The sequence below is a fragment of the Macrobrachium nipponense genome, chromosome 25 (assembly GCF_015104395.2).
Source record: "Macrobrachium nipponense isolate FS-2020 chromosome 25, ASM1510439v2, whole genome shotgun sequence".
NCBI classification, from domain to species: domain Eukaryota; kingdom Metazoa; phylum Arthropoda; class Malacostraca; order Decapoda; family Palaemonidae; genus Macrobrachium; species Macrobrachium nipponense.
In genome coordinates, this window is record NC_087214.1 from 32,045,708 (window position 1) to 32,065,707 (window position 20,000).

Sequence of the window (20,000 nt, forward strand, 5' to 3'; positions counted from 1 at the left end):
GGCTGTCTCTAGTTCATTGGTTTCTTTTTTAATAGTGATGTCAAAATTATTAATCTTATTTATATTTATATTTTTGTTTATTTAAATATTACCCATCATGTGTGCCTTGTGATTTGTTGGTATCCAAATCATATACCATTGCAGTTCCAGTATGTCACTATTGAACTAAAACTAGCGTTTCCACGCCGTAGATGTGTTAAAATAATAATAATAATGATACTTAGGAAGCAGACCCTCTCTCAAGCATACTTTTCGAATAGCAGCTTTTTCAGTACTACTTAAACAGGCTAGTAGAGCGCCTATAAAGGTCATTATCAAATACAGGGTCAAGATCGCTGTATATATTTCAATTTTACAGATAAACTATATCATCATAGCAATAGTAATGATACTAAGAGTAATGTAGAATCTACTGGTCATTTTAACCAGATACATATGTAATTGTGATAGCCACAATACCCTCTTAACATCTCACTTTCTTTGCTCTTTTTTGGATATGCTTGTCACTACAAAGCCTTGAGCTCCAATTTCAAAGAAATGTGAAGAAATCATGATGTCCAGTTTGCGGGAAATGAACCCGCGATACCTCAATCAAGACGAGGTCACCTTGCCGACCTGACCCTACTGGTCATCATGATATCTTCTTATTTCATTGAAGTTGGATCCCTAGGCTTTGTAGTGACAATCATAACCAAAAAAGAGCAAATAATTCGAGAAGTTAAGAGTGTATTGTGGCTATTACAATAATAATAATAATAATAATAATAATAATAATAATAATAATAATAATAATAATAATAATAATAATATATTTCAGCTTCCTTGTTAACTTTAATTCTATTTTAATTTTGATTTCAAACCTAATCCTTAATGGCGAAAAGCAAGTCTCGTGAAATAATTAATCCTCAGAATTCGGCATACGCTTAAATTGGTCGTGTTTCATTAGACTTCAGCAGGAAATTGTATCTCGATGTTGCCAAGATCAGTTAAAGAACATTTGATCCCAGAGGGCTAGTACTAAACACGGTGAAACAGTGATTCGTCTACACTGTTTCGCCGTGTTTAGGACTAGTCCCTTGGGGGTAAATGTGTTTCTTCATGTTTAGTACTAGCTCCTAGGGGATCAGATGCACTTAAGGACATTTGATCCCCCAGGGGGTAGTGCTAAACACGACGAAATGCATTTGGCTCCCCAGGGGCTAGTACTAAACACGACGAAACAGTGTAGATGAATCACTGTTTCACCGTGTTTAGTACTAGCCCTCGGGGTTCAAATGATCCTAAGCGAATTGGTCATTTCACATATTTCCCAGGCAGTCGGGGAAATCCTTGATTTCACATATCCCTGTAACATACATACATACATACATAAATATATATATATATATATATATATATATATATATATATATATTATATATATGTATATGTATATTTCTATAAATATATATGAATTTTTTATCACATCACCGTGATTCATACACATGCATTAAGCTACAAATGTCCTTTAATGTCCAATTCGCTCTACCTCGGAATGAATATATTGTCATATATGTTGACCGAAGGGGAATGTTTTAGTTGGTAATAATCTCTAGGATTCGAACCAGCGGACAGAGGAGAAATCAAGATTTCAGTGACGTTACCGACTCGGCCTCACTTACAGAAAGCGAAACAACTGTATTTTAATAATTTAGTAAGTGCAGTCAGAGGTAGACGGATAGATAACTAGATGAATGAACAGAGAGACAGATACATGCAGACAAATACAAATGTAGATCGCGCATGCGCAGAGCAGCCTCATTCAGTGACTGAGCCCGCAACTTAATTAACATAGGTCGCAAAATTGATGCTGCTAATTATTCCCTGTAGGCTGATGCGATTTCAAATCATTTTGTCATGAATGTTGTTCGGGCTACGATTGTATAATGGAGTTTTGGTTACGAATTGAACTGTCTCTCTCTCTCTCTCTCTCTCTCTCTCTCTCTCTCGTCTCTCTCTCTCTCTCTCTCTCTCTCTCTTTCTGCATATATATATATATATATATATATATATATATATATATATATATATATATATATATATGAATTTATATTATTCAAATAAAAGGGATTATGACCTAATCTACAACATTCTACAACATTTGAGTAACTATTTTGTAAGTTGTACTTACCCGTGGCGTTGTTTGTGGTTTGTGTTAGTTCATGGTCGAAATATTATCTCTCTCTCTGTCTCTCAGGATCTCTTGGAGATTAAAGAGATGAAAAGTTGGCCCACATTTTGACCTTATCTCTTCCTCGAGTTGCGCCTTTCTTCGAGTGTTGTGAATCGATCGGGAATTCTGAAGTTCCTCTGATTTCCTCTACGTTCCCACGACGTACAAAAAACTTAAGTATAGACAGTTTTATGATATGTGTGGATTCACGTGTTCGTATGATGTTTATTTGAGTTCTAAATCGTCACTTTTCAAATAACAAAATCCTTTCTGCCTCTTTTAATCTTGGTGTTACGTAACGTGAGGTAAAATTGTGACTAAAGTCATGTAACGTCACTTGATGTTTTCCAGGAATACATATAAGTTCTGTTGAAACATTTGCACGCGTTTCTGTCGCACTTCAGACTTGGTAAATATCTCTGTGTTCATGCACACCTTTTGATGTCATTTTCAATTTGGTCTCATCTCGATGCATGATTCATGGTTGGAACGTGTATACCTGCTGAGAAAAAACACAAAAGAATTGTTAGAGATTAATTGATATATGTTTAAAAAAAAAATTCGTATATGTAAAAAATCATTTTTCTTCCCCTTATATATATATATATATATTTTTTTTTTTTTTAATTTCTTATATTTAAAAAAATGTATTATATTTAAAAAAAAATTCAAAAAAATTACTTATTGTAAATATAAAAAAGATTTTCTTATATATATTTTTAAAAGAAAGTTTTCTTATATATGTTAAAAAAACTTTTATATATATTTAAAAAAATTCTTATTTATAGCTTTAAAAAACTCTTCTTATATATATATTTTTTACAAATTTCTTATATATATTTAAAAAAAATTTGCTTACATATTACAAGTTTTTATATCATAAAAGCTTAGCAAAAATATTGACATGAGATGCCATTAAACATAGATAATTGCAGTCACGAACTTAAGTTATAAACAGCAAGACCCTCGTAGGTGGGTAGTACCGTCCGAGCACCTCATGCGGTGTACTGTAGGCATTACACGACATTCATTGTAACATATCTTCTGCCCATAGCTGCAACAACCCCTTTCATTCCTTTTACTGTACCTCCGATCATATTCTCTTTCCTCCATCTTACTTTCCACGTCCTCTCATAAGTATTTCACCATTATTTTCAGCGCTGAATGACCTCATAGGTCACTGCACTTTGCGTTTGGCTAGGTATGACATTCGACCTAATTGGAGATGAAAAACGTTCGCATTCATGTGAAGGTATAAAAATTGTTATGACCAATAACGTAGAACTTTCTAAGCAAGGAACCTTTCACACCAAGGAACTTTCTAAGCAAGGAACTTTCTAAGCAAGGAACTTTCACACCAAGGAACTTTCTAAGCAAGGAACTTTCATAGCAAGGAAATTTCTAAGCAAGGAACTTTCATATCAAGGAACTTTCCTAAGCAAGGACTTCATAGCAAGGACTTTTTCCTAAGCAAGGACTTTCACACAATGAACTTCTAAGCAAGACCTTTTCATAGCAGGAACTTTCTAAGGCAAGGAACTTTCATAGTCAAGAACTTTCTAAGCCAGGAACTTCATAGCAAGGAACGTTCGAAAGCAAGGAACTTTCATAGGCAAGGACCTTTCATAGCAAAGGAAATTTCTAACAAGGAACTTTCATAGGCAAGGAAATTTCTAAAGCAAAGGAAACTTTCATAGGCAAAGGAACTTTCTAAGCAAGGAACTTTCATAGGCCAAGGATTCTAAGCAAGGAATTTCATAGCCAAGGAAACTTTCTAAAGCAAGGAACTTTCGTAGCAAGGAAACTTTCAAGAAGGAACTTTCTAAGCAAGGAACTTTCATAGCAAGGAACTTTCTAAGCAAGGAACTTTCATAGCAAGGAACTTTCTAAGCAAGGAACTTTCACACCAAGGAACTTTCTAAGCAAGGAACTTTCATAGCAAGGAACTTTCTAAGCAAGGAACTTTCATAGCAAGGAAACTTTCTCAAGCAAGGAAAACTTTCCATAGCAAGAACTTTATCTAACGCAAGGAACTTTTCATAAGCCAAGGAATCTTCCTCATGCAAAGAAATTTCTAAGGCAAGGAACTTTCTAAGCAAGGAACTTTCATAGCAAGGAACTTTCTAAGCAAGGAACTTTCATACCAAGGAACTTTCATAAGCAAAAAATTTCTAAGGCAAGGAACTTTTCAATAGCAAGGAACTTTCTAAGCAAGGAACTTATCATAGCAAGTGAACTTCTAAGCAATGGAACTTTTCATAGCAAGGAACTTTGCTAAGGCAAGGAACTTTCACACACGGATTTCTAAGCAAGGAACTTTCCACCAAGGAACTTTCTAAGCAAAGGAAACGTTTTCATAAGCAAGGAACTTTCTAAAGCAAGGAACTTTCATACCAAGGAATCTTTCAACACCAAGGAACTTTCTACAGCAAGGAACTTTTCAATGCAAAGGAACTTTCCTATAGCAAGGGAACTTTCATAGCAAAGAAATTTCTAAGCAAGGAACTTTCACACCAAGGAACTTTCTAAGCAAGGAACTTTCACACCAAGGAACTTTCTAAGCAAGGAACTTTCACACCAAGGAACTTTCTAAGGCGAAGGAAACTTTTTCAATAAGCAAGGGAACTTTCTAAGCAAGGGAAACTTCACACCAAGGAACATTTCTAAGCAAGGAACTTTCACACTCAAGAACTTTCTAAGCAAGGAAACTTTCATTAAGCAAGGAAACTTTCTAAGCAACGGGAACTTTCTAGGCAAGGAACTTTTCTAAAGCAAGGAACTTTCATAGCAAGGAACTTTTCTAAGCAAAGGAACTTTCATAGCCAAGGCAACTTTCCTAAGCAAGGAACCTTTCAATAGGCAAGCAATTTCTTAAGCAAGGAAACTTTCATAGCAAGGAACTTTCTAAGCAAGGAAAGACTTTTCATAGCCAAAGGAAAGTTTCTAAGCAAAGGAACTTTCCCAACACCAAGGAACTTTTCTAAGCAAGGAACTTTCATAGCAAAGAAATTTCCTAACAGCAAGGAAATTTTCATTAGCAAGGAACTTTTCCTAAGCAAAGGAACCTTTCACACCAAGGGAACTTTCTAACAGGAACTTTCAACACCAAGGAACCTTTCATAAGCAAGGAAACTGTCACTACCAAGGACTGTTCTGCAAGGAACTTTCATAGCCAGGAAATTTCTAAGGCAAGGACTTTCCATCGCAAGGAAATTTCTAAGCAAGGGAACTTTTCAACACCAAGGAAAACTTTCTAAGCAAGGTAACTTTGATTAGCAAGGAACTTTCTAAGCAAGGGTAACTTTCTAACAAGGAACTTTCTAAGGCAAGGAACCTTTTCATAGCAAGGAACTTTCTAAGCAAGGAAACTTTCATAGCAAAAATTTCTTAAGGGGCAAGGACACTTTCATAAGCAAGGGAACTTTCTAATAACGAACTTCTCAAGGACCAAGGAAATTTTCATAAGCAAGGAACTTTCATAGCAAAGGTAAAGTTTCTAAGCAAGGAACTTTCACACCAACCAGGAAGCTTTCTTAAGCAAGGAACTTTCTAAAGCAAGGAAGCTTTCTGAAGCAAGGCGAACTTTCACACCAAGGAAACTTCTAAGCAAGGACTTTCACACCAAGGAACATTTCTCAAGCAAGGAACTTTCATAGCAAAGGAAACTTTCTCTAAAGCAATGGAACTTTTCATTAAAGCAAGGAACTTTCTAAGCAAGGAATTTTTATTTTAGCAGGAATTTCTAAGCCAAGGAACTTTCATAAGCAAAAAATTTCTAAGCAAGGAAACTTTCACAACCAAGGAACTTTTATCTAAGCAAGGAACTTTCAAAAATTTAGCAAGGAACTTTCTAAAGCCAAGGAACTTTCACACAAGGGAATTTCTAAGCAAGGAACTTTCATAGGCAAAGGAATTTCTCTAAGCAAGGAACTTTCATAGCAAAGGAACTTTTCTTAAGCAAGGAACTTTCACACCAAGGAACTTTCTAAGCAAGGAACTTTCAAAGCAAGGAACTTTCTAAGCAAGGAACTTTTCTCAACCAAAAGGAACTTTTCTAACAGGAACTTTCATGCAAGGAAATTTCTAAGGCAAAGGAACTTTCATAAGCAAGGCTTTCTAAGCAAGGAACTTTCACACCAAGGAACTTTCTAAGCAAGGAACTTTCATAGCAAAGAAACTTTCTAAGCAAGGAACTTTCATAGCAAGGAACTTTCTAAGCAAGGAACTTTCACACCAAGGAACTTTCTAAGCAAGGAACTTTCATAGCAAGAAACTTTCTAAGCAAGGAACTTTCAGCAAGGAACTTTCTAAGCAAGAAATCACACAAGGAACTTTCTAAGCAAGGAACTTTACACCAAGGAACTTTCTAGCAGGGAACTTCACAACAAGGAACTTTCTAAGCAAGGAACTTTCATAGCAAGGAAATTTCTAAGCAAGGAACTTTCATAGCAAGGAACTTTCTAAGCAAGGAACTTTCACACCAAGGAACTTTCTAAGCAAGGAACTTTCATAGCAAGGAACTTTCTAAGCAAGGAACTTTCATAGCAAGGAACTTTCTAAGCAAGGAACTTTCATAGCAAGGAACTTTCTAAGCAAGGAACTTTCATAGCAAAGAAATTTCTAAGCAAGGAACTTTCATAGCAAGGAACTTTCTAAGCAAGGAACTTTCACAAGGACTTTTCGAAGGCAAGGAACTTTCTAAGCGGAACTTTTCATAGCAAGGAACTTTCTAAGCAAGGAACTTTCATAGCAAGGAACTTTCTAAGCAAGGAACTTTCATAGCAAGGAACTTTCATACCAAGGAACTTTCACACCAAGGAACTTTCTAAGCAAGGTATTAATGCGTAGAGGAAGCAGAGAAAGCACAGGCTATGCTAGAATACATTCACCATAAGGGAAGCGAAGTTAGGAACTTTCGTACAATTCACAAGTTCAGACGTAAATTAGAGTAGAAAGGTCTATTCTTGAAGCTACCACACAATTTGTAATCTTTAGAGAATCCTAAAGATCACAAAACAGGGGAAAGATAGGGTACTCAAATATCTTGTTATGAAATAGTAGCAAAAGTAATGCTAACGAATGTTAACTGAAATTTGTAGTTTTGTACAAAGACGTGAGATACTCAAAGGTGTCAGTAACATGAACTATAGGAATCTGTTTTCCTTGACTGTTAACCAAATTACTACTCGCAATTGTAAACAGGAAATGAGCACAGTGTAACACAAGCCACCTTGGAAATGCCTAACAAAAAGGGTAGCTTCATTTTGGGACACTATCAGCTGATGTTTTGAAGAGTTCCACTATTGGCCTTTTCAGGTGACGGCCACACACTTGAGAATATTTATTTTTTTTTTTCAACATTTTTCATTGGTTTAAGGCAACTTTGTTCCTAGTTACTTATGCTTTCAAAAATTGTGAAACTTGTAAATTGGTTCCTGCATTTAACAGTTACAGTACTATTATTATTATTATTATTATTATTATTATTATTATTATTATTATTATTATTATTATTATTATTATTATTATTATTATTATTGAACTAAGGAACCTCCGTAACGAGGCTATAATATTGACACTCAAAAGCCAGAGTAGTGTTAAAATATATTATTGTAAAATGCTAAAAAATACAAGTCTCTCCTTGTATTTTTTAGCATTGTACAATAATATATTTTAACACTACTGTGGCTTTTGATTGTCTATATTATTATTATTATTATTATTATTATTATTATTATTATTATTATTATTATTATTATTATCATTATTATTATTATTATTATTATTATTATTATTATTATTATGAAAGGACATCTAGCTTGAAAGCCAACCTTCACAGGAAAGAATTGTCTTGTTAAAAACGAAAGCATAACGTATAAAACCAAAAACAAAAATATATGAAAAAAATAAAGTATGTTTATACCCTCATAGACATAACAAACACCAGAAAAAAAACTCGCCGAGAACTGCATTGCGCCCTGGATTAATATCAAAGCTTATAATCATAAATAAAAAAAAAAACTTCGCTGAATATATTTCAGCGAGAACGTGGCACGCATGTTTTTGCCAGAATAACGTATAATTCCACCAGCCGCAATCACCAGCTCGCATAAATATTAGCAAAACTCGATATAAAGAATTTCGATACCAACTTTGGTATTTGGAGCCGTAACTTCACGCCTAAATTGCAGCCATTTGGCGTCGCAAAACGGATGGTGTTGACTATATTTCACGACGTAAATGCTCGGAATTTGTGCCGGTATAATCGACCCACAAAAAGCTACGGCCTGACTTGAGGCAATCTCATATCAAACGGTAGAATTTGGTTACGTGTAGTCCACCGTTAAGCGCCAGAAATATGACTATAAAATATTATGAAACGCAGAGGTAACTTGCATATATAATTTAGCGGTTGTATGTTTATGAAACATCCAACATTTTTGGGCACATCTGGTTAGAATGAGCATTTTTACCTCTGAAATAATGGTAACTTGACATATTTCGCGTGCACCCATCTCTTGAATCAAGGTCTCTGACATCGAATACTTTCAGTGTGAAGAAGAAAATACGAAAATCACAAATTAGAATGATTTTGTCGCATTGTCATAAGTGTCGGCTTTTCACCTTAACGGCCATCGATCTCTCTCACACCCGTGTTGCGTTGGCAGCTGAGGAATTCTAAATTTACAGCCGTCTGAAGTCACTGAAAGCGAAATTCCTGTCCGGATTATAGGGCACACGGGCAGTAGCCATAAATCTGCAAATTGAACGTCCATCATATTCATTAAGGACTAAAAGTGACCGGCTTTCCACAGCTGTCGTTGTATATTCCCCGTCTCTATCCGTTTCCCATCTGACGTGCAAGGAAGTCGTATCTCGTCCATTTAGATGAGAAATAAACGGGAGAATTCCCCTCTCTCTCTCTCTCTCTCTCTCTCTCTCTCGACCGATGATAAATTTAACGCTTGATATACGCTTCGGAGATAAATGGATATTGACACCGCTATGTTCACTCTTTATCTATAGGGAGAGAGAGAGAGAGAGAGAGAGAGAGAGAGAGAGGTGGGGTTATTTTATAACGAAAATTTCTTTCATATTTGTTTTCTGTTATAGGAGTAGTCGGGGAGGGAGAGAGAGGAAGAGAGATAGGGCAATAAATTTTAAAGTTATTTTCTTTTTGCTCTCTCTCTCTCTCTCTCTCTCTCTCTCTATATATATATATATATATATATATATATATATATATATATATATATATATATACTTATACAAGCATACGTACACATACATGCACATATATTCTTGCCAAAGTAAAATGCATGTATTGTATGCTCTCTCTCTCTCTCTCTCTCTTCTCTTCTCTCTTCTCTCTCTCTCCTCTCCTCTCTCTCTCTCCTCTCAACGTAAGTAGTTTTAACGTTTTACGGTTTTGGGACTGAACACTAATTAACATCATAAAATTCTACATGTCGCCCCCTTGAATATAACCCTGTGATTATTATTATTATTATTATTATTATTATTATTATTATTATTATTGTTGTTGCCTTTACACTGAATCAGTGGACTTTTTAGTAATTATTTCTCCGTGTATCGCACCGACCTGCTGTTAACAATTTCGCATTATATTTTTATCATAATTTTATATATTTTTTTATAATTTTATGGTTTTTTCATGTTTATATTTTTTATAATTTTATATATTTGTTCATACTTTTATATATTGTTTCATAGTTTTTTTCACAATTTTATAATGTCATCAGACACAGTCTCTAAGGGGAGGGGAGACGCAAACCCTCCTCTTGCAAATCTGTTTGTCCGTCCGAGTGGGGGCGGGGGTAAGAAGGGGGATCGGGAGGGTAGGGGAGACGTCCACCCTCCTCCTGCAAACCTGTTTGTCCACCCCGGGGTGGGGTAGGTAGGGGAATGGTAGAGTAGGGGGAGACATCCAACCTCCTGCAAACCTGTTTGTCCACCCTGGGGTGGGGGTGGGGTAGGTAAGGGAATGGTAGGGTAGGGGAGACGTCCATCCTCCTCCTACAAACCTGTTTGTCCGCCCCGGGCGGGGCGGGGTAGGTAGGGGTAAGTTGAAATATAAAAACTGATGCAGATATCTATATATTTATACGAGAGCATTAACATTTATGCAACTTAAAAGTTGCATTAGAGCCGAAGTTGCATTATAGCCTCTCTGCACAACTTGCAACCATCAGGGCCAGTATAAGACAAGACTGTCAAAGAGAGTCTTCCACAGTCTTGCCGTTAAGGGGAACGTAAGACTTCCGGGCCGTTTGTTAAAGATTATGGCCACCACAATGAGACTTTGGTGGACTTCAAAGGGTCACTGGGAGGACCTTTTCCGAGATTTGGGGCTTAGCTGAAAATGCTCCGTGTGTTGGTCACGGGTCCTTCTCCTCTTGGTGATGGGTCGTTCTCTCTCTCTCTCTCTCTCTCTCTCCCCTCTCTCTCTCTCTCTCTCTCTAACGGTGCAAAAAATAGGTGTATATATATATATATATATATATATATATATATATATATATATATATATATATATATATATCTATATATCTCTGTAACAGTGCAAAAAATAGGTGATGTATATACTCTCTCTCTCTCTCTCTCTCTCTCTCTCTCTCTCTCTCTCTCACCAGAAAGTCAAACTACAGATATTGGATATAGGTGCCACAAAAACACAGTCTCTCCTCTCTCTCTCTCTTTCTTATTCCCAGGGGGTAAAAACAAAGCCATAGCCATCCATCCCAGAAACTCATATCAGGCGTTGAATTTATTATCGAGAGAAAGAGATACTGCAGATAGAGAGAGATAGATTCTATAACATTTATTCCGACGAGCGGTCCACGACTCCCTCGCATGTCAAATGGGTAAATGTGTCGAGACAGGGAATATATATATATAGGGAGCAGTGGAAAGCCCCATAACTTATTCTTTTATTGAGAAGGGGAGAAGCATTCGTCTTAGTCTCTCTCTCTCTCTCTCTCTCCTGTTTTTAACTCTTGTCAGGAGAGTAGATTAAATTAAGAGGGTTGTACCATCACTTGAAGCTAAGGTTGGCAGACTGGAAGTATAACAACGTTTGGTCTGCACAGTTGTTGGCAAGGTAACCACCCAGCGAATTCAAGATGACTCTGGCATACAGGTTCAGCGTAGTCATTCCTGAACCTTGCGACAGACCAGAGGAATCTGGTAAGAATGGTTATGGGTCATAAGAAGGCACTTGAATCATATCAGATAAGTACAGTCGTTCTTTTGTGTTTGCGGGACGTGTACCAAAGTACCGTACTTTATGACTTAAATGTTCTGATATATATATATATATATATATATATATATATATATATATATATATATATATATATATGTATACGATACCACACATCAAGCTACAAATGTCCTTTGATATGTAATTCCCTCTACATCGGAATTAATATATTTTCATATATGTCAACCGAAAGGGTATTGTTTTAGTCGATTCTAAATTAGATATTAAAAGAACATTTTGTAGCTCGATGTATGTATATGAATCACGGTAATGTGTTATGATAGTCATTATATATATATATATATATATATATATATATATTATATATATATATAAACACGTATCTATCACTTCAGATAAGGGCCATATATATTCCTAGACCATTCTGCAAATGCAAATTTGGGCAGTTTAGGAGTTGACTTACGGCTTCGAATCCAGCCATATTCGCCCCGGGGTAATACCTCGTCAATATCGGCATTAACATTTATCCGAGTTAACGATGCTCTTGGCATTTTCCGCTTCAGATTTTGTTCCAGTGATTCAAATTTCGCAGAAGCAAAGCGAACAGACTTACAGACATACAGAACAAACCCTCTCCTCGGTCGCTAACTGCTCTCAGATTCGTTTCAGTTATTTTGTCTTTTCGAAATTAATGTTCTATTGAGGATTGGGAGAACGCGTTGCTCTTAATGGTAATTGCTAGGGTCTGGTCTGGTCCGAGCTCTCTCTCTCTCTCTTCTCTCTCTCGTCTCTCTCTCTCTCTCTCTCTCTCTGTGTGTGTGTGTGTGTGTGTGGCACCTCCAGTTTTATTTTGAGAAACGATCTTTATAATACATTAAAATGGAAAAGCTCTCATTCATAATTTTAACACAAAGTTTACTTTCAGTTCGTGAAGACCATTGCAATTATTTATTATTATTATTATTATTATTATTATTATTATTATTATTATTATTATTATTATTATTGTTATTGTTATTATTATTATTATTATTATTATTATTATTATTATTATTATTATTATTATTATTATTATTATTATGGCTGATTCAACTTCGTTAATTTGATACAGGACTTTTTCAAGTGTCCGTATTGTCGATTTTCAGTATTGCTTAGACTGGCAAGCAATGTGTCAATGGAGGACATTATTATTCTGCATGAGTAATAATCAACCTTCTCTCTCTCTCTCTCTCTCTCTCTCTCTCTCTCTCTCTCTCTCTCTCTCTTCTCTTGCTCTTTCTTCTTTTTCACAACGTTTCGAGTTGCACTCGAACAGCATCAGTAGAAGGAGAGAGAGAGAGAGAGAGAGAGAGAGAGAGAGAAACAAGCTTGATGTATTACTCATGCAGAATCCACCGTTTTTTGACATGTCCTCCATTGACACATTGCTTGCCAGTCTAAGCAATATTGAAAAATCGACAGTACAGAGACTTGAGAGTGTCCCGTATCAAATTAACGCGGCTGAATCAGTCATAATATTCAACAGAAGTTGTTTGCAAGAAGGTCTAGTTCCCAACTATTATTATTATTATTATTATTATTATTATTATTATTATTATTATTATTATTATTATTATTATTATTATTATTATTATTTCTTCATTAAGGCAAATGTCACCAAAGGCATTCATGTAAATGATAAAACTTTCTAAAGCAACTCCTTGATTATGAGAAGCAGTTTAGCTCTGAAACGCTCAAATTAAAACAGGTTGAAGTTTTATACATAAGACTGCATCCCATAACTTGATTAGATAAGCCTCTCTTTTCATTTCATTAAAGAATGAGCGCCGGTTCTTTGCCGGAAAATAACCAACTATTAATGGTACAAAAGTCGTAGGATGGGCTGAAAAGAATAGTGGGATATAAATCTTAGAAATAGTTTATATAAAATGTAAAACAAAGAACTCTTAAAAGAAGTGACTGTATGATTTCCCTTTGCCAACTAACTTGTAAGATTCTGAACCTAGATCCCTTGCTGATATATAAACCTTGCATATTATTTGTCTGCATTATGTAAATACAAAGAAAAATTCTAAGTTGTTTTTTATTTATGAATACAACGTCAATTTTTAAATAATAATTGTATATTATGTAAATACAAAGAAAAATTCCAAGTTGTGTTTTATTCATGAATACAAAGTCAATTTTTAAATAATTGTATATTTTGTAAATACAAGGAAAAAATCTAAGTATTTTTTATTTATGAATACAACGTCAATTTTTAAATAATAATTGTATAGTATGTAAATACAAAGAAAAATTCCAAGTTGTTTTTTTATTTATGAATACAAAATCCATTTTTAAACAATGTATATTTTGTAAATACAAGGAAAAATTCTAAGAAGTTTTTTATTTGTGAATACAAAGTCAGTTTTTAAATAATAATTGTATCTTATGTATATACAAAGAAAAATTGTATATAGTATTTCATCTGGGAGTACAAAGTACGTTTCCTAAACAATAATTGCGTATGTGAATACAAAGTAAAATTCTAAGTAGTCATTCTTTAAGACCTTTATTAAGATCTTGAGATCTATATCCTTGGAAACAGATGTAAAATAGAAGAATTTAAAGAAATTACTTTAAAAACAAAGTAGCATCTATTTCAGTCTTTTTATTATTTTATTATTATTATTATTATTATTATTATTATTATTATTATTATATTATTATTATTATTTATATTTGTTAGTAACCAACTTAAAACCTCGTTAATTTTAAAGCATACGTTTTACGAAAAATACATTCTTTATTTGAGATCACTTATCACATTTGCATCATTATACCAGATACACCCCTTTTTATGGCATTATTGTAAGATTCTACAAACCAGTAAGTGTTCGGTGTGGGGTTTCAACATCGAAATATTGAATCGTGTTATCAAAAATTAATTATGAATGTCAATTTGATGAATTATGGAACTATGTGTAATTTTTTTTTCATATATTGTAAATTATCAAAAAGATGTACTGTCATGTTGATTCTAATTTGGAAGTTATACATGACTCGTTATTATATAAAAATAATTGGTCAAAATTGATTATCAATTCAGGATTTAGAAATGAAGTATTATTTTCGAATTAAAATTTCAGATAGGAAATGACAAATTCCAAATTACGAATTAGACTTAAATTCAGCATTATGATGAGTCAGCCGTCAAAAAATTGAATAATGAACTAATCATTATGAATTAGCGAAGACTCGCCTTACAAATTGGAAAATCAAATCGAATGATGAAAATGAAGAATTTAATGACGAAAAAACCAAACCTCTATATTTTCCAATTATAAACCTAATTATCAATCACGAGGCCGTAACTAAAGTTCATGTCTCTCTCTCTCTCTCTCTCTTCTCTCTCTCTCTCTCTCTCTCCACAAACTGTACACGCTTCTCTCTTTGGTTTGTGTATGTGTGACGTTTTAGGAAAGAGGGGGGTAGGGAGATTGGTGGTTGGTTGGAGAGGCAGCAACCTCCTCATCCCCCCCTTTAACCCCCCCCCCCTCCACCCTAAAGAGATAGGGGAACGCTCCCTTCACCCTCCCCCCTCCCCCTGTCCATCGACCCTCATAAACGATGCTGTGAGCGAGCCCTGGTTCTCGTCACTTTGCTTTGTAAAAGCAGTGGATTGGAATACTGAGTCTCTCTCTCTCTCTCTCTCTTGCGCTGATTTTTTCTTTCACTGTTGTTGGTCTTCCTGTTTGTATAGACTCTCTCTCTCTCTCTCTCTCTCTCTCTCTCTCTCTCTCTCTCATATATAATATATATATATATATATATATATATATATATATATATATATATATATATATATATATACACTGCACTCCCTATATCATATTTTATCTCGTTGTTATGTTATTGTTCTTATCCCACCATACTAATTCATAAATTTGAGAACAATAATTCCAGACATTAGTATTCCTAGTTATTATTATTATTATTATTTTTATTATTATTATTATTATTATTATTTATTATTAATTAATTTTATTATTAATTATTATTATTTTATTATTATTATTATTATTATGGAGCAAATCCAGATAAACAAATAGACGACAAATTACAAACCAACAATAAAAGTATGAAAATGATTTGATTGTTTTTTTTTTATTATTTTTATTTTCAACGAGAACTAAGGAAGACTTACTCTTCCACCGATTAGTATTGTTTACTTTAGAGGCCTGTGGGATTGGCAACCAATGGTTTTATCTAGAAGATGAAATTCGAGAGCTTGAACCTACATCGGAAGAAATATTCTCTCTCTCTCCTCTCTTTCTCTCTCTCTCTCTCTCTCTCTCTCTCTCTCTCTCTATATATATATATATATATATATATATATATATATAGACATATATATACTTATATATATATATTATATATATATATGTGTGTGTAATTCTGTTTTGTTTAATCCCCTAAATTTCAAGAAAAGAGAAACACCGAGAGAGAGAGAGAGAGAGAAGAGAGAGAGAGAGAGAGAGAGAGAGAGAGAGATGCTGACTAGATAAAAAAAATCTTCCTCAATACCACAAACTGTGGAAAATGAACTGAAAAATTGTCTAAAAATAAACAACAAGATTCTATGGCAGAGAGAGAGAGAGAGAGAGAGAGAGAGAGAGAGAGAGAGAGAGAGAGAGAAATTCCTCCGGCCTCTACATCCGTCAAAGAAATTCCAGAAGACATGATTGACTTTTCCTTCTGGCCAAAAGGGACGTAGACGATTTTTTTATTTTTTTTATTTTGTGTGACTTTTTTTTTTTGGTGACCTAAGGGAGACAAAGGCTAGGCGAAGACGTGAACTTTGAGGAGCTCCAGACTCCTCTCTTCAGCGTTGCCTCTTTTCGACATGCTTTTTTTTTTACGTCTTTTTTTATGTATGTTTTTTTTTTATTTGGTTTCTTTGGAACGAAAATAAATGGAGTTTTCTTAGAATGACGTAATTTTTTTTTATGTTCGTCGTATTTTCGTTTTTCTTTCAACATATGTAAATGAGAGAAGAGAGAGAGAGAGAGAGAGATCGATGGTTCGTCATATTTTCGTTTTTCTCTTGTAATACGTAAATAGAGAGAGAGAAGAGAGAGAGAGAGAGAGAGAGAGAGAGAGAGAGAGAGAGACGATACTATTAAGAGATAACAATTAATAACAAAAATAGTAAAGGCTTTTTTAGAAATTTTTCATTAATTTATCTTTCATTTCTCTCAACATACGTAAATAAAGAGAGAGAGAGTGTTTGTGTAACTATATAGAAATAAAATAGTACGAACAGAAGACATACGGCATTATCTTAAATTTGGGCCCACCCCGGTGTGAATTAGAAATTTATGAATAAGAACGAGAATATGCATAGCTTGCGATAGTATATTTTTGGCATTATATGTTTAGACGAGAGAGCTTTTTTTTATTCGTTGTTCTCGGAGCAATACTTTGAGAGAGAAACATAAACAATTCACGTAGAGTTATGCAGGCGTTAGATATTTATACTTTATGATCTTGTGCATTTTGTTATTCTTGCAACGAAGAAACTAAAGCGAAAACAGTCGTAACTTACACCCGGGTAGATATGTCTAACAACACTTTGCATTTTTCACAAACTACTCTGATACAGAAAATAGTTAATCCAGAACGATTTTAGATTGGAGAAAGTAAGAAGAAGCTCAAACAGCTGATGAAATCTAGTCAAGATAAACTTCTAAACAAATATTAATGTTTGCTTTACATTTTCAAGAATCAAATAGGGTCGTAAAGGGAACGAATAACCCAGGACAAACATTTAAAAAAAGAGCTCGTACGAAGAAGCAGAAATAGCTGATCATATCTTGGAAAGAAAAACGACGGAAAAATTAATGTTTGTTTTATCGACCTTACTGTGAGCGCATGTCAAAATATAAACGGTTATTTTGTTGTCTTCCCAACTTGATAAACTATGGGTTAACTGATGTGGTGAATATTTCATATCATACACTTAATGAATACACTCGTCTATGCATCTTCTGTATTTCCTGAATCATATAAAATTTATCTTTTATTTTCTCTATTACAGTTTTATGTTCATACGCGTTATGCATACTCGGCCATACCTGATCGTGTGTAAATTTTAAACCATTGTACCTTACATTATTATTATTTTTATTCTTACCTTTGACATTCCTCTCTGCCAGGTGTTGACTGTGTTCACATATTTGTATCTTTTGTAGAAGCTTGCTTTGCTAATTACTGGGTATTTAGCTTTTTCCTTACAACTGTTCACATGTAAATGATCATACAGTAGCAATAATTGTATCGTTTTCCTAATTCCGGTGTTTCTACCTGAACGTAATGAATCCGGTGTAAATTACATATATATATATTATATATATATATATATATATATATATATATATATATATATATATATATATTGTATGATGGTACAGAGTAAAAATTATGTTTCTGACCTAAGTCAGGTGTTTAGATCTGAACGGTAGTTCTTTGGCGTAAATTATCTAATGTTATAATATATATATATTAAATTAAATATATATATCTATGGATATATATAAACATATATATATATATATAATCTATATATATATATATAAATTAATAAAATAGATATATATATATATATTATATATTATATATTTGTATTACGATGTTCTTTCTTTGTAACTGTTGGAAGATTTTGAAACGAAACTACGTCTTAGCGAGTTGATGGATAAGAGGAGTATATATTTTTAAGATACGTGTTTTCACTTAAAAATTTGTTTTTGTGGAATGGAACAACACTAACAAGTCGCGTCTCCCAAAAGATCACGTATTGAGGATTTTCTCTTTATCTAGTGCTAAAAATAAAAAATCCCTTTTTTTCCCCATCGCTTTTCCTAAAGGAAAAGTTAGCCAGTTTTCGAAGAATTTCTTTTGGGCAGATTTTGTGGGTTGACGGAGGTTCTCTCTCTCTCTCTCTCTCTCTCTCTCTCTCTCTCTCTCTCTCTCTCTCTCTCTCTCTCTTTTCTGTTTCTTTTTCTTTTGTCAGTAAGTCACATACAAAGGAATATTCATTGTGAATTCTCTCTCTCTCTCTCTCTCTCTCTCTCTCTCTCTCTCTCTCCTCCTCTCCTCTCTCCTCTCTCTTCCTTCCTGTCAGTATTTCATATTCAAAGGAATAGACATTGTGAATTACCTCTCTCTCTCTCTCTCTCTCTCTCTCTGCCCCGCCCGAGCGCGCGCGCGTACGTTCGTGTGCGTACATTTTGAAAAAGGCAAGGAAGTCGTCCCTCACATTTCCAGGGCTATAAAAACCCCACATTTTGGGGAAGGGCCTTTCCCTTTTTCTTAGAACTCCCAGAAAATCAGATACAACGGAATTATATTTTTGCCTCCAGAGAGAGAGAGAGAGAGAGAGAGAGAGAGAGAGAGAGAGAGAGAGAGATCAACTGATAACTGGGGATGCAAGAGATTACAGGGGATTACACATTAAAAGTGTTTGGGGGAGAGATTCAATATCGGGATTTCACGAGACGGCGAAGGAACTGAACTTACGAACACATACATACACAGGCATTCCTTGAGATCCAGAGAGAGAGAGAGAGAGAGAGAGAGAGAGAGAGAGAGAGAGAGAGAGAGAGAGATTATAGCTGCCGAATGAAGAGATAAAAGAGAGATTGGAACCCGAGAGATAGAATAAAGAAGTAAGCGACTGGAGAGATTAGAAACCAAGGGAGTCTAGAGATATGAATTCAGAAAATAGAAGTAGAGGCAAGGAATTACTACAGATATATAATGTATGTATGTTTGTATATATAGACATACTGTATGTATATACATATGTGTATGAAATATTATATTTACACTGACACGTGAATTAAATACACAACTCTACCACAGGCGAAATGAAACAAGTTTGTAAATCTTGACCGGTTTCATTTTCATATTTAAATAATTTTCAAATGACGTATATATATATATATATATATATTATATATATATATTATATATATATTATTATATATATGTGTGTGTGTGTGTGTGTGTGTGTGTGTGTGTGTGTGTGTGTGTATGTGTAGTGTATTGGAGTACGTTTGTCTGGTTATGACACAGGGAAAGAAAGTAAGATAATGTCCCCAGTCCTTGCATACACATAGAAAAACATCCTACGTACAAAACACACGCCTTTTTAGTATCGCCATAACTCCTGGGCAGTCGGATATACGTTTATTCTCTCTCTCTCTCTCTCTCTCTCTCTTCCCCGAGAGACATTTTCCACATATTGGATTTCTAAGCCACATTTGGGGCTTAGATGGTCTTTGTAAAGAGAGACGTTCCGTCTAAGTGAATAGTTAGGGGGGCGGTTGTGGTTTGGAGAATACGGTGCGATGGTAGTTTTATTTTGTAATAGTAATATTAGTTGTTGAATAGTGATGATAGTGTCATATTTTCACAGTATTACTTTCTCGGGTTATGCAGTATTAATGTTTGTAACTGTGCTCATTGTAATGATAATATCAGTGAATGTTGCTGATACCA

At 34.4% G+C, this 20,000-nt stretch overlaps 1 protein-coding gene across 4 annotated transcripts in view; it reads right to left on the minus strand.

The window, feature by feature from the left end:
• Window positions 1–20,000, minus strand: part of LOC135199311 (uncharacterized) — a 117,116-nt gene that overhangs the window by 91,941 nt on the left and 5,175 nt on the right. For 2 of the 4 annotated variants that reach the window (XM_064227221.1, XM_064227218.1), the window contains exon 2: window positions 2,171–2,711. The gene's annotated coding sequence lies outside the window, so the exon portion shown is untranslated. Of the gene's footprint in view, window positions 1–2,170; window positions 2,715–20,000 lie in introns of all 4 variants that reach the window. The other 2 variants (XM_064227220.1, XM_064227219.1) reach the window with 1 other exon arrangement.